The sequence below is a fragment of the Oncorhynchus nerka genome, linkage group LG11 (genome assembly GCF_034236695.1).
Source record: "Oncorhynchus nerka isolate Pitt River linkage group LG11, Oner_Uvic_2.0, whole genome shotgun sequence".
In the NCBI taxonomy this organism is placed as follows: domain Eukaryota; kingdom Metazoa; phylum Chordata; class Actinopteri; order Salmoniformes; family Salmonidae; genus Oncorhynchus; species Oncorhynchus nerka.
Window position 1 is genome coordinate 48,253,404 of NC_088406.1, and position 12,391 is coordinate 48,265,794.

The 12,391-nt window shown below is 49.3% G+C and overlaps 1 pseudogene; it reads right to left on the reverse strand.

Annotated features, from left to right (window-relative positions):
- Positions 1-12,391, reverse strand: part of LOC115137047 (latent-transforming growth factor beta-binding protein 4-like) — a 90,345-nt pseudogene that overhangs the window by 1,600 nt on the left and 76,354 nt on the right.

Below are 12,391 nucleotides of genomic sequence, written 5' to 3' on the forward strand. Positions count from 1 at the left end.
TTCGGTAATTATTCAGACCCCTTCACTTTTCCAAATTTTGTTACGTTACAGCCTTATTCTAAAATGGATTATATAGTGTTTTTCTCCCCCTTGTCAATATACACAAAATACCCCATAATGACAAAACATTTTTTTAAAACATTTTTGCTTAAAAAAATTGATAAATAAGGAAATATCACATTTACATAAGTATTCAGACCCTTTACTCAGTACTTGGTTGAAGCATCTTTGGCAGCGATGACAGCCTCGAGTCTACTTGGGTATGACGCTACAAGCTTGGCACACCTGATATTTGCAGAGTTTCTCCCGTCTTCTCTGCAGATCCTCTCAAGCTCTGTTAGGTTGGATGTTCGATTGGGTTCAAGTCCAGCCTCTGGCTGGGCCACTCAACATTCAGAGACTTGTCCCGTTGTCTTGGCTGTGTGCTTAGGGTCATTGTCCTGTTGGAATGTGAACCTTCGCCCTAGTCTGAGGTCCTGAGAGCTCTGGAACAGGTTTTCATCAAGGATCTCTCTGTACTTTGCTCCGTTCATCTTTCCCTCGATCCTGACTAGTCGCACAGTTGCTGCCACTGAAAAACATCCCCACAGCATGATGCTGCATCCACCATGCTTCACTGTAGGGATGGTATTGGCCAGGTGATGAGCGGTGCCTAGTTTCCTCCAGAAGTGACGCTTGGCATTCAGGTCAAATAGTTAAATCTTGGTTTCATTTGACCAGAGAATCTTATTTCTCATGTTCAGAGTCCTTTAGGTGCCTTTTGGCAAACTCCAAGCGGGCTGTCATGTGCCTTTTACTGAAGAGTGTCTTCCGTCTGGCCAGGCTACCATAAAGGACTGATTGGTGGAGTGCTGCAGAGACGGTTGTCCTTCAGGAAAGTTCTCCCATCTCCACTGAGGAACTCTGGAGCTCTGTCAGTGACCATCGGGTTCTTAGTCACCCAAGGCCCTTCTCCCCTGATTGCTCAGTTTGGACGGGTGGCCAGCTCTTGGAAAAGTCTTAGTGGTTCCAAACTTCTTCCATTTAAGTATGATGAAGGCCACTGTATTCTTGGGGACCTTCAATTCAGCAGACATTTTTTGGTACCCTTCCCCAGATCTGTGCCTCACTCAATCCTGTCTCTTAGCTCTACAGACAATTCCTTCGACCTCATGGCTTGGTTTTTGCTCTGACATGCACTGTCAACTGTGGGACCTTATATAGACAGGTGTGTGCCTTTCCAAATTATGTCCAATCAATTGAATTTACCACAGGTGGACTACAATCAAGTTGTAGAAAGATCTCAAGGACAATGAATGGAAACAGAGCTCAATTTCAAGTCTCATAGTAAAGTACTTATGTAAATAAGGTAATTCTGTTTTTATTGCAGTCTAAAAACCTGTTTTTTTGCTTTGTCATTATGGGGTGTTGTGTGTAGATTGATGAGGAAAAAATATAAATGAATCCATTTTACAATAAGGCTGTGATGTAACAAAATGTGGGAAAAATGTGAAGGGGTCTGAATACTTTCCGAATGCACCGTATGTTCTGGTAGATGTGTAAAACGGTAAATATATACAAAATCTATGACATTTCTCCATTGCACTGGTAAATCTAAAGATTTTACTGTAACATAAATGTCAATCTGAGAATAAGAGAATAGATTTAAAGGCATAAGGATCGAAGGACAAGTGAAAGGCAGGGAGTTTTACATATAGACAATTGTGAATAGTTGAAGGGTTTGCCTTGTGGATTGTGTGAGGAGGGATACCTACCTATGCAGGCCATGGAGGTCATGTCCAGCTCGTAGCCCTCGTAGCAGTCACACGTGTATCCCTCCGCCACCCGGATACACCTGCCGTTCTCACAGCCGTGCAGTATCCCACAGTCCTCTGTGCTCAGGCCTGCATACGGCTCATATCGTCCTGGAGCGGGGAGAGGAGGAGGTGGTCAGAACTATGAACAGATAGCTAATCAAACACGCATTCTTTACAGGGCCTAGGTTAAGTTCGCATCTTAAAATGAATGTGAAATATTTTGGGTAATGCAGCAGCATCGGCAAAATGACAGTAATGCCTTCCAGCAAGACTACTAATTTGACCTATTGAAAGCCCTAGGGGCTACAGTTACAACAGTAAATCCAGTAATGCACACTAAGAGAGGGCTTACTCTCATAGACTCTCCGTGGGCCACCACCACCACCTGGCCCCTGTCTGTCAGGGAACGGAGGGAAAGGGGGTCCCACACGCCAGGGTTCTGGCCCCTCCTCCTCCTCACTGTAGGGGTCACTGTCCGAGAGGGGGGCCAGACTCAGAGGGAGGCCCTCTCGGATGGGGGGAGGGGGTCGCACCCCAAAGGCAAGCTCAGAACGAGGGTCTGGGAGGGTCCGGAAATGGGGTCTCGGAGGAGCGTCAGGCGGGCCGTAGTCGTCCTCGTCATAGTACCGCTCAGGACTGGGAGGGAGAAATCCAACATGTTTGACGAGAACATATGTTGCGTCTTACATGATGTATGTGAATGAGTGAGTGTGGTGAATAGGGCAGTGTGTTACATGTATCCTGAGGGCCGTCTGTATGGGCTCTCTGGGACGCTGAAGGTGCTGGGCGTTCTGCTTCTGAAGCCAGACCTGCTGCCTCCCGCTGGTGTGTAGTCGTCATAGTCAGGCTGGGGGTACTCAGGCCTGCGGGGGATGGGGTCTGGGAAGGAGTCCGGTCCATTGGGCACGCGATACCCCACTCCTCCTCCTCCCTCTCCTCCTCTGCCGGGTCCTGGCCCTGGGTCCGGCCCGTAGGGGTCAGGGAAGGGGGGAGGAAACTCTGGGGGCCCCAGGAAGACGTTACAGCGAGCCTCATAGTCCTCTGACAGAGGGAGAGAAGGAAAAGAGGCGTAGACCAAAAATGTCACTTTCCCCAAACTTTAAACATGCCCATAAACACAACACTGTTTCGAAACACAGGGCGCCATTTTGCTTATATCTTATGACAAAAATGCCAACACAGCAGATTGTTCAATGTAAATACTCATCCACATTCAGCGTGGCCGTAGTAGCGCATCAGTGAGTGTGTGGTCAGTCCAGTAGTACCTGAGTCTCTGGCAGGACACAGAGCACAATGCAGTCCCCAGCCCTCTCCATACAGACAGCAGCACTCAGTGAAGGTGACCTGTCCACCCAGCAGGGGGCTCTGACACACCAGGTCTGCTGTGACAAACTGCCAGCAGAACGATAGGTTCTCATCTGGAGGCACGAGGGAGAGGACAGGAATGAGGAGGGGAAGGGGGAGATGGAAAAGAGAGACAGATAGATGAATAAAAAAGGAAGATGGAGAAAGAGAGGCAAAGGAAGATGGAGAAAAAAGAGGGAACGATAGATGGGGAAAGGCGGAGAGAGAGAGAGATGAAAAACAGAGACAGTGAGAGACCTCACAGCTTGAGCTAATACGTGACATTTGAGTAGTGTGGACTCATGAGGTGAGAGTGATTGTGGACTCATAAGGTGAGAGTCATTGTAGACTCATGAGGTGAGAGTGATTGTGGACTCATAAGGTGAGAGTGATTGTAGACTCATGAGGTTTGAGTCATTGTGGACTCATGAGGTGAGAGTGATTGGGGACTCATGAGGTGAGAGTGATTGGGGACTCATGAGATGAGAATGATTGGGGACTCCCGTCTCCCAGTGTGTGTGGTCTTACCCACGGCGAGGTCAGTGGAATTGACACAGCTGCGCTGAGTGTCGTCCAACACAAGAGGAGGCTCGCAGGTACAGAAGTGTGAGCCTAATATGTTGACGCAGATTCCCCCTGGACAGCTGTCCTCCCCTGCCTCACACTCATCAACATCTACCAGGAGAGAGAGAGCGAGATGATATTTTAGGAACCTACCCATTATGTACATCCATTAAGTTCAATCACAAATGATAAAGTCTGGGTCAAAACAGCCCAATATCACTGATAAAGAAAGGCCGCTAACCGATGCACTCCAGAAACACGTCGTCGTAGTAGTAGCCAATGGTGCAGTAGCAGGAGTAGCCAGGGATGTTGTTGACACATACACCGCTCTTACACACCTCAGGGTGGAACAGCTTACACTCATCCACATCTGTGAGAGGAGAGAAAGGCCTGGATTATAGGTACAGGTCAAACATGAATACAAATCATGTGTGTCAAAATCAGCCATTATTGACAGCAACTCTGGAGAAATAAGAGTTTAAGTGCCTCGCTCAAGATTTTTCAATTAGTCGGCTCAGGGACTTGAACTAGTAACCTTTCGGGTTACCGGTCCAATGCTCTAACCGCTAGGCTACCTGCCGTGTGTGTATGTGAGACCGTCGTTACCTTTGTAGCTAAATGCTCCTGGCCCGGTAACATATCCTCGTCCGCTGGGGCACAACGCCTGGTGCTCGGCTGAACAGCACCCACAGGAAACAACAACAAGACATATCAGAGAGGAACACTTCACGACATCAGGGATAGCTTTTTCTGAGTGGGTTGTCAGGTGGATGTGACTCCCATCGACTACCATCGACATACATATTGACTTTAGTCTTATACATAGACATACATGTATATACCCTAGAGGCCACAGGAGGCTGCTGAGGGGAGAACAGCTCAACGTAATGGCCGACATGGAGCAAACGGAATGGCATCAAACACATGGAAACTATGTGTTTGATGTATTTTGATACCATTCCACTTATTCCGCTCCAGCCATTACCACGAGACTGTTCTCCCCAATGACGGTGCCACCAGCCTCCTGTGCTAGAGACATAGTCATACCATAGACATACTGTTGACATCAGTGTTGATCACTGGTCCCTACCTGTGCCTAGCGGAGGACAGGGGTCGTACTGGCAGCCCATGCCCCAGCCCTGGCCCACGGTGCAGCAGCACTCCTGCTGGGTGGTGTTGCGGGCCAGGATGCTGCACGAGCTCTGCTCCCCGGTGCTGTAGTAACACTCCCTGAACTCGCCAGGCCGGGCAGGGGGCAGCTGGGACGCATCGGGCCGACGCTGGGGACCGAGACCGGTGGTGGAGGAAGACGAAGAAGAGGAGGAGCCGCCAGGGTACGCCGGACGACCTGCGAGACACGTGGATGTGATGTTTGAGGTGTGTGCGGTTATGGCTGCGCTGCTGACCACCAAGACAGTACAGCGCTCCCTCATGAACAACAGGGGGCAGCAACGCCAAGGTGTTTGAATGGGCACTTGTTGCACAAACTGATGTTAAATGCCAATAAAACTGTGATTGCATTTGAAGCAGGGAAAGTGTTATTCCCATCAGGGAGTAGAAATGTATATTTTCGTACGGTAAAAAACACGCGTATCAAGATAATCCTCGAAAAGCACAATAGTGTTGGACAGCGTACCTGGTCGGGGCGTGCTGAGGCACTGTCCTGAGCGCGTATCAAACTCTTCCCCCTCTCCTGGACACTCACACATGAAGGAGCCATCCACATTCTCACAGCGCGCCGCGCCACACACGCCCTGCATAGTCTCACACTCGTTTTCATCTAGAGAGAGATCGAGGGAGAGAGAGAGAGAGAGAGAGAAATATAGGGCGAAAAGGTATAACCATGTAGACTAAATCGAGCAAAGACAATGACAGATGATAGGACAGCAGAATGGCGACGTTTGTACACTTATCAGAGAGTCGTGCATCTGTGTTGAGACGTACCCACACATCCCTTCCCATCGCTGGTGGCTGTGTAGCCCTGGTCACACATGCACTGGTATGTTCCAATTAGGTTCTGGCAGAACGCATGCTCCCCGCATACGGTCTCATTGGCACACTCATTGATATCTGTGAGCGAGAAGAAGAAACAGAAGTGGAGAGAGAGAGATGACATCCCTCCTATGTGAATCAGAAATATGGTCTCTAGCATGGTCACGGTCTTCATTACAGTTAGGACAAACTTGACTCGATTGTTTAAAGGTATAAAGCAACAGTTTGGTGAAAACAACACAATGAGATACATCTCTAGATCTTTTTCATACTGTGTGTGTCGGTCTGTGTGTGTGTGTGTCACAGATGCATATCTGGGCAAGGAAAGGCGAACGGCAGTCTTGTGACCGAGCATCTGCGCGGCGAAAGCCTCCAACCCGGACACATCACTCAAACACAGCTGCCATGACGACCAACCCCTTACGGCCCGCCCTCAGCCTGGATCTCACATCTGTGTGCAACCTGCCAACCATTCCTACACAAACTATCATGGCTAAACTGTACGACAGTATAGCGAGGACGGCATTCAATCTCTATTGACTGAGTTCCTCTGGTCCTCTCAGTAGCATAGTAAATCAAGTGGATTCAGAAATAAGAGAATAATCAAACAAATACATTCTTATATGTGGACCAGACTTAGTGAAGGATGAAGTCGATGAGGATGATGAAGAGATGGAACTGACCGACGCACTCTCCGGTGCGGGTGACCCGGTAGCCCGGCTCACAGGAGGTGATACAGCGGTAGGAGCCAACGGTGTTCTCACAACGTTGTGACCGACACACTGCTCCCTCTGAGCACTCATCTACATCTGGGGGAGAGAGGTGGGGATTACACACACACACACACACACACTTCAGCATCCCCATAGGCTCGAAAGCTGTGCGTGTTACATAAAGGGACACGTAGTTGAGGTGTTGAGTTACCCAGACAGGCTGTCTTCTCTGGGTTGGTGGTGAATCCCACTTGGCACTGGCACTGGTAGGAGCCCTCTGTGTTGACACAGCGGCCATCCTGGCACGACCCCGGGCCTGACCTGGCACACTCATCCACATCTGGACCCGCAATGACAACACGCCATTACATCACCACAGACAACCCCGCTGTGCCTACCGCCAAGCTAAGCAATCCTTTATCATGACGTTGTGCCCATGTCGTTTCATTGGATGTCATTCACTGTGTGAGAGGCTATGAGCAATATCATCTGTGTAAAGTAGCCGATAACTGATTATAATTACGAGTGCTTACCAGTATAGCCCTGCCAAGAGTTGTCAAAGTTAATGGGCAGTTTAAATTGCACAGTAAACAACCCATGTCGTGTCTATGTCATGAGTAGAGACGTCTCCATTCTGCAGGTTTAAGAGTAGCCTACAGCAATGCCAGTGGTGTGTACGAGATGGCGTGGAGGCCTCACCCAGGCAGGAGCTGCCGTCGCTGCTGGTGGTGTATCCCTGGGAGCACACACAGCGGTAGGAGCCCTCTGTGTTCACACACTCTCCCCTGGGGAAGCAGTACTCCCCCTCTAGACACTCGTTGACGTCTGTGAAGAGGCAAGACAAACAGTGTGACACAGAAAAGAGGCAGCGACCCGCAGCGTGGTATATACACATCATCACAGCACGTCACCGACATCACCGTCGTCGGTACTGACCTCTACACTGGCGTCCGAGGCCAGCGGTTCTGTAGCCTGGCTGACAGTCACAGCGGTAGGAGCCGTCCGTGTTCACGCACAGCCTCGCTGCACCACAGGTGTCAGGGCTCTGGCATTCATCCACATCTGAGGATGGGAGAGATGGGGGGGTGCTCATTGGTACTGGCACACACACACACCACTGCATCATGTATAGGTCTTTCTGTCCCCCCTACAAAGGGGTTAAACAGCATTCAAGTGGTTTCTCTTAAATCAACACAGCACCAATTGATTCTGTCCCTTATGGATATAACCTTTTGACAGTGAGACCTCGCCAACGAGACATCCATCCATTCCCAAGTGTTACATCCATACCTGAGGTGTTTCTGATTTACACTCTATCCCCTTTGAAGTCAAAACATCTGTTGCAGACTCTACTGGTTCACGTCGGCCCAGTCCAACAGCCAGACTTCTATTGAATACCTCTGAGTGATTCTCATATCACAGCAGAAACAGTACATTCATATGCATTTTTAATGTGGTCCCGTTTTTATTTTTCTATTTTAGGTAGTGGCAATGCACCCTGGTGGGATGGAGCGCGGTGTCCTGGAATGATACTAGGGCTGATGATTTGTGTGTCCCACGGGACAAAAAAACTGCTTGGAAGTGAGTAAGAGGAGTAACCGAAGCCAGCAAGGGTGAAGTGAGGAGAGAAGAGGAGAGGAATGCAGAGGAGAGTGCTGACTGCAGTGTGGAACTGGGCCTAGAGGGCCAATGGGTGGCCAACCCCCTTTGCTCACTCATCACCTACTGTAGGATGATGAACAATTGCCCGGTCACATTTGCTCTGTGTAGTTTATATAAACAGCTGTTGAAACAGCTCGATTCTGCAGCAAACTTTACTATGGTGACTGTCTTCGTCAAGCTGCGTCACCAATAACTCCAACAGTGTTAGTGACGTGATTGTCTGATTCCATGAAGCAGTATGAATGGAACGCAATCTCAAGTGGAAGCCGTGTGTGACGTGTTTCCTTATTAGGCAGAAATCTGCCGCCGTTTACAAATCACCTCCTCCCCTTGGCTGTAAAAGAGCCACGGCCTTCCCTCCCAGAAACAAATGCAGCAGGCAAGTGTGAGAGCAGGAAAAAACCGTGACAAAAAAACACGTCGCCTACATGGACAGAATGCCTCGATTTGACTTGACAATACTGCCTAACAGGCAGCTAGTCTTACCTGCGCATAACCCATCTCGCATGCCGTGGCCCGCTTTGCAGGCGATACACTTGTAGGAGCCTTCAGAATTCACACACCGTTGCCCAGGACACTGTGAGGGGTCTTCACATTCATCCAGGTCTAAAATGAAGCAAGCTGGAGGTCACACATCTAGCAGAGTGATATGGAGCACGAGTCATCATGTAAAAGTCAGACACATGCAGCCTCACCAATACAGATGCTGCCCTGCGGTTTGAACCCGGTGCGACAAACACACCGGTAGCTACCCGGAGTGTTTTCACAGCGACTGTTGGCACATAGGTTGGAGGACTGGCGACACTCATCGATATCTGCGTGAAGGTATTAACATCAGTATTGATACAATTATCAATATGGAATACACATGAGTGTGTTTGTCTCTGTGTTTCTCTGTGTGTGTGTGTGTGGTTGAGAAGGTTGTTCACCTGTACACTGTCCGTTTCCAGCCTCAAAGCCTGGGCTACAGGCCACACATATGAAGGAGCCCTCAGAGTTGATACACTGCCGCCCAGGACACTGCAGAGCGTTCTCACACTCATCGACATCTGGAGAAGCCGACAGATGTTATTCTTTACCATCCCTTAATGAAGTCGACGGAACAGAGGCCGTATCTAGTAGCGTTTCACTCGATTACGTGCTGAAGGAAGTCACACATTTGCACTGCTCTTTATCGGCCGAAGTAATGTGCATGTTCAACGTGCAGTCTCACCTCCGCAGGTGTTGCCCTGTAGCCTGAAGCCAGATCGGCACGCACACTTGTAGCTTCCAGCCGTGTTCTCACAACGGCCGTTAGCGCAGGGAGTGGGGCTGCGGAGGCACTCGTCAACATCTGCAACAACAACAATAACAAAAAAGAACAAAATATATATCTTTTTTAAAGACCTACGTTTACGGCTTATTGTGTAAGTGATCGGATCTACATGATTGAGTGTTGACAAAGGTCCATGTCGTGTCCTACCTGTGCAGTGTCTGTCGACCGGCCCAAAGCCTGGCTTGCAGGACACACACTTGTATGAGCCCAGGGAGTTGACACACTCCTGGCCAGGGCACTGGGACGGGTCTGCACATTCATCCACGTCTGTACAGGTATCACCGTGTAGTCTGTAGCCAGTGAGACACGCACAGCTGTAGCTACCCTGGGTGTTCTCGCAGTGACCGGTGGTGCATGGGCCGGGGTCTGACGACACTCATCTATATCTGTAGGAATGGAGAGGAGATTGCTGAAAAAGGTCATTGCCCAGTTCAAATACACTCTAAATGGATGTACTAATGGATGAATAAATTTAAAAAATCACAGGCACACAGGTATACCTCAGAACACACAGAGGCAATGGGATTTTACCTGAGCATTGTCCATTGATCATGCTGAAGCCTGGCGTGCAGGACACACAGTTGTAAGAACCCTGAGAATTGACACAGGCCTGACCAGGACACCTCAAAGGGTCCTCACACTCATCCACATCTGAAACAGATAAGAGCCAGAACATTAATAGACGGGCAGATTTGTATTTTCCCGAAGATCGACAGGTTCAAAAAGAGGGAATGTAGGTAAATACATTTGGGTGGAGTCGTCGCTGGTACCTGTGCAGGTCTTGCCTTGTAGTTTGTATCCTGTGTGGCAAACACACCTGTAGCTCCCAGGATTGTTCTCACAACGACCATTGGTGCAAAGGCTGGGGGTCTGATGGCACTCGTCAACGTCTACAACAGGGGGGCGACACAGACCGTTAGTGAAAGGTTATTATTTGGTTTTGTGTATGACTCTGCTTCAGGACAAGGGGTGTTACCTGAGCATTGTTCGTTGAGCAGGCCAAAGCCTGGCGGGCAAGACACACACTTGTATGATCCTGGAGAGTTGGCACAGGCCTGAACGGGACACCTCAAGGGGTCCTCACACTCATCCACATCTGGGGAAAGGGAGAATGATAGACTGGACGTTTAATATGTCCAACTGACCAATAGTATAATTTCACAAACATCACACAATCGTTGGTGAGTGAAGATGGCAACATATACAGGACAGTACCTTCAGTAGTGAAATGATGTTGAATAGATGCAGAGATAGCTTCTTTACCTTTACATGCGTTTCCCTCTAGCGCGTACCCAGTGCGGCAGACACATTTGAAGCTACCAGGGCTATTCTCACAGCGGCCGTTGTTACAGGGGTTCGGAACCTGACGACACTCGTCAATATCTGTGCCACCAAAAAAAAGTTTGTCCGTTACTCAAAGACTTGACAGTTAACAGTTGTCTATTTCCTTCTAGGAGGACTACTGTACAGCTATCACAATCGACATAACATTCCTTATAACAATCCCAGTCATGAACATAATACTTATTGACTGCAGATGTTGAGGACGCGTCCCCTCTTACCTTGACACTTCGTCTGTTGGAAGTTGGCTCTGAAGCCCGCAGAACACACACACCTGTAGCCGCCTGGCTACACGAGGGACTCTCAGAGAACACCGACCAGAGTACCAGACCCCATTTCCTAACACTTGACCTCCAAGTCAGGGGGATGCCAGAAGGTCTCTCTCTATACCCAACCATACAGAGTAGCTGTTGTCTGAATAAACGTCCAGCGCATAGCTGCCGTGGCCAGCGACTGTGTGTGTGTGTGTGTGTGTGAGTGAGTGAGTGGTGTGTACAGTGGGGCGGGGCTGTACCTATACAGCTGGTGCCCCGGGGTCCTGGCTGGTATCCAGAGGGGCAGCTGCACCTGTAGCCCCCTTCTGTGTTCTGGCAGCGGCCGCTGCCGCAGGGCGGGGGAGACGCCCTGCACTCGTCTATGTCTGAAAGGAAGGGGGAGTGAGTGGGGTTAAAGAGGTCAAGAGGAGCCTGACCAACCCTACAGGTTGTAATCCAGCGGTCCCTCACGGGAGGGGATTGCAGTGGGATGCTTGTGGTACCGTAACCAGCCTAAAAACGGATTCATCCATAATGGCTAGCACATGTTCAATGACCGCACACTATAAATACAGCTGAGGCCCAGTGCAGCATCAGGAATAGCCAACATTAGGATGTGTATGTGTGTTTGATGCTTCCCAATAGTAGGTAAATAGTTCAACGAGCAACAGTGCCCTAAACAAAATGACATTCACCTTGACACCGAGTCTGCTGAGCGTTGAGTTGGTATCCCTCGTTACAGATGCAGGTATGTCTCCCTCCGGGCTGGTTCACACAACGGCCCTGTCCACACACCTGGGGCATGGTCTCACACACACCCCGCACTGGATGCCCAATCAGATGCACGTAGACACACACACACACACACACACACAGTTAGCTTGTCTGTCACCGTTTCAAAAACGACTCCAAAGTGTGATCTTAGTTGTCATCTCATCCGCCTGAGGTTGTGAGAGGGAAGAGGGGATGACACAGCCACGGGCAAATGGTGTGAGGAGCTTCTGATTTCATCTGGCTGCCTGATCTCTGTTTACATTGGAGAGCTGAACAACGAAGCTCTGACAAACACTCATCCCATTCCACACTCTTTGGAAAAAAAGGGTTCCAAAAGGGTTCTTCGGCTGTCCCCATATGAGAACCCTTTTTGGTTCCCTCTATGGAAAGGGTTCTACATGGAACTCAAAAGGGGTTTTACCCAGAACCAAAAAAAGGTCCTTTAAAAAGATATCTTATGGGGACAACCCTTTAAAGTTCGAAAAGGCACTTATTTCTTTCTAAGAGCGCAGCTCACATATTTCTCAGGGACCATTATGAGGATTTATAGTCTCAGAACTCAGTTGTTATGGGGCAGATTCAAGGCTGTGGGCATAACCGTGTTCAATTCCAGGTTACAGCACAAAACGGGCACCT